Genomic DNA, 4,024 nt, shown 5'->3' with positions numbered 1-4,024 from the left:
AACAACGGTAACAAAGGTGTAGAAAATTGGCCCAATCCCTTTTGTAGCAAGGGATAAGCCTGGACAAAGTCTTATAGGAGGTAAAACGCTCCCGAGGACACATGGGAATTTCTGTCAAACTAGGTTTCATCATGTTCATATGATTCGCGTTCGTTACTTTGATAGTTTGATTTGTGGGTGGACCGGTGCTTGGGTACTGCCCTTACTTGGACAAGCATCCGACTTATTATTAACCCCTCACGCAAGCATCCGCAACTAGGAAATAAGAATTAAGACAAAGTCTAACCATAGCATTAAACTAGGGGACCCAAATCAGCCCCTTACGAAGCAACACATAAACTAGGGTTTAAGCTTCTGTCACTCTAGCAACCCATCATATACTTACTACTTCCCAATGCTTTCCTCTAGGCCCAAATAATGGTGAAGTCTTATGTAGTCGATGTTCACATAACACCGCTAGAGGAAAAACAACATATAACACATCAAAATATCGAACGAATACCAAATTCACATGACTACTTATAGCATGACTTATCCCATGTCCTCAGGAACAAAAGTAACTATTCACAAAGAATAATAATATTCATGAGCAGAGAGGTAATGAGTAGCATTAAAGATCTGAACATAAACTCTTCCACCAAGTAATCCAACTAGCATCAATTACAAAGAGTAATTAACACTACTAGCAACCTTACAAGTACCAATCAGAGTCACGAGACGGAGATTGGTGACAAGAGATGAACTAGGGTTTGGAGCTGAGATGGTGCTGATGAAGATGTTGATGGTGATGGGTCTCCTCCGATGTGAGGAGTGTTGGTGATGACGATGGTGACGATTTCCTGGGAGGGATGTTTCCTGGGCAGGATCGTCCTGCCGGAGCTCTAGATTGGTTCTGCTCAAGTTCCGCCTCGTGGCGGTGGCGAATCCTCCGAAAAGCCTCCTCTTGATTTTTTTCTAGAACGAAACCCTTCTTGTAGAAAAAGGGGGGATCCAGAGGGCCAAGTGGGAGCCCACAAGCCCCCTAGGCGTGACCAGGGGGGAGGTCGCACCTAGCAGGCTTGTGGCCTCCTGCTGGCGCTCCTCTCGTACTTCTTCGGCCCAGTATTTTTTATAAATCGCAAAAATATCCATGTTGATTTTCATGGCTTTTGGACTTGCGTAGAATAGGTATTTCAAACTTGCTCCTTTTTCAAGCCAGAATTCCAGCTGCCGGCATTCTTCCTCTTTATGTAAACCTTGCAAAATAAGAGAGAAAAGGCATAAGTATTGTACCTTGAAGTGTAATAACAGCCCAAAAAGAGATAAATATCAAGATGAAAGCATGATGCAATATGGACGTATCAACTCCCCCAAGCTTAGACCTCGCTTGTCCTCAAGCGAAAGCCGAGATCAATAAATATGCCCACATGTTTAGGGAGAGAGGTGTCGACAAAACAAGATACGAACATGCAGGCATCATGATCATACTCAGAACAGCAATACCAACATATAATCTCTCATGCTAAAGCTATAATTCCTTCACAAAGTAAAGTATGGATCAAGAACCTTACCAAGAATTAGCAACTGATAGCCTTTAGTTATTGAAGCAATTGCAATTTATCACAACATAGGAAAGAGTCAAATAAGAGCTTGTAAATCAAATCCACATACTCAATCATCCTTTCGTTCTCTACAGTTGCTACAACTCACGTGGTACTCATGAGATCAAAGTTTCAGTCGGACACAGAGAAAGATAGGGGCTTATAGTTTCGCCTCCCAACTATTTACCTCAAGGGTAATGTCAACAATAATAATTCATGAATACTTACTTCCAATTTGACATATGAATATAGATATTTTCCAAGCATATGACGTTACCCAAGATAAAGGCGAAATAAGGAATTGGTGAAGATCACCGTGACTCTTCCAGGGGCAAAAAGTAAAGGTACAAGATAGGCCCTTCACAGAGGGAAGCAGAGGTTGTCATGCGCTTTTGAGCTTTGGATGCGTGTCCTCTTAGTGTGGAGGAACGTCACTTTATATTGCCTCAAGTGATAAAGAACTTTATTATGCAGTCTGCCGCTTTTATGTCTTCCTCATCATAGGTTCGTACAAAGATTATTTTCCACACACTAATAGATCATACATATAAGGGAGCAATTTTTATTGCTTGCACCGATGACAACTTACTTGAGGGATCTTATTCCATCCATAGGTAGGTATGGTGGACTCTCATGAGAAAACTGGGTTGAAGATTTGTGGATGCACAAGTAGTATCTCTACTTGGTGCGGGAGTTTGGGCTAAAATGAGGTGGAAGCAATCGTCACATGCTAAGGGATCTCTAATCATATAACATTGTTCGGAACCAAGCAAACAAAATTAATTATGTTGTCTTCCTTGTCCAACATCTACTTGTAAGCATGCAATAGTTTAGTGAGTGTTCACAATCATAGATGGTGTCAAAGATGATATATTTATATGCGAACCTCTCCTTCTTTATCACTTCCTATTAATTGCAACAGTGACCAAGGTCTACGTTTGTCTACCCTCAACAAGTTTCAATCATCATTCTTTTTATATGTGAAGCCATCACTTCCCATAAGATCATTACATCATCTTTCATACTTTTGTTCTTTTCTCAATCTTTTGATCATGGCAAGAGGGAAAGCCCTCAACTAAGACACTCTTTATTATATGGCTCACTAGCTCGAATACATCGGGCGTGACACAAAGCAAAACTCAAGCCTAAAACGCTAAGACCTTTATTCTACTAGAGAAATAGGAAGCTGAAAAGGAACAAACTACAACAAAGGTAAAGGCAAAAGATGTGATGGTGATACGATACCGGGGCAACTCCCCCAAGCTTAGTTGTCTTCCTTTGGAGGTGATGGTGGTGGAGTTGTTTTGTCCTTTGATTCCAAGAGGGCCATCAGTCTTTGATTTATAACTTGGAGATCTGTGATATGTTTCTCCAACAAAACAACCACTACAAGAATAAGGTCAATTATGACTCTCTATATTGGTCATTGATTCGTCATTGTTGTGGTTTATTGACCTTTTTTGACCAAATTTACAAGGTCAACAGTTGGCCGTCAAGAATGAACAAACTTGACCTTTTCTAAAATTTTCTTCAAAGAGCTCTATTGACCAAAAATTTGGTTTGGTCATTACCCATTTGTGTGAGCCACATAGGATCTGACGTGGCTGTGCTCACATGGCATTGCTAGTGACCAAATGGAATCATCATAAATTTCACAGCCCAATTCAATAATCTTGTCTACATGGGCCTCCACCAATACTATTTTATTATTAAAATTGTCTAAATTGTTTAGGCTGATGCATTATTTTCCCAAAAGCATGTATATTTCAGGATAGGCCCATTAAAAAACAAGTACAAAAAAATAAAAGATTGCAACTTAGTTGTATATATTTCATTTCAGTAGCACATCACATAAATTACAATACATCATCAATCGACTCCTCTACACATAGAGGTTCAAGGCCCAAAAAGTGCACAACAAAATAGTTCTACAAGTGCATATGCACAACAAAAGGGCCCAACAAGTGCATAATCACACATCAACATAGTTCGACAAAGATTGAATGAGAAGCACAAGTTTTTGTTGATCACACATTCTCTCCTCCTGACTTGTCCACTACTTCTTTTGGGTGCTTCAGATCAACCTGGTAATTCAAATAATCAAACATAAGAAAGCATACAAAATAACCGACGGTAGTGTATTGAGCTCTGACTACGCGTATGTTTGCATGTACTAGAGGCTGGGGTGCCACCTAAAAGTTACATTGTCCGGATTAGCACAATACTTAATGGAAGTTGCCAAATGCAAGTATTTTAACAGTTAGCTATCTAGGTCAATAACAAGAAGACAAATGCCAGAAATAATATTTGGTAGGCAGTTTTCTATCAAGTTTATACATTGTAAGGTAACACTACAATTTTTTTTCTAAAATTAAAAATTGCAATTCAAAATCAACTGATAACGATGGCCTGCGCCCCAACCTAGAAATATCCATGGCCTCAAT

Source organism: Hordeum vulgare, chromosome 1H (genome assembly GCF_904849725.1).
Source record: "Hordeum vulgare subsp. vulgare chromosome 1H, MorexV3_pseudomolecules_assembly, whole genome shotgun sequence".
NCBI classification, from domain to species: Eukaryota; Viridiplantae; Streptophyta; class Magnoliopsida; order Poales; family Poaceae; genus Hordeum; species Hordeum vulgare.
This window is presented reverse-complemented; position numbering follows the sequence as displayed.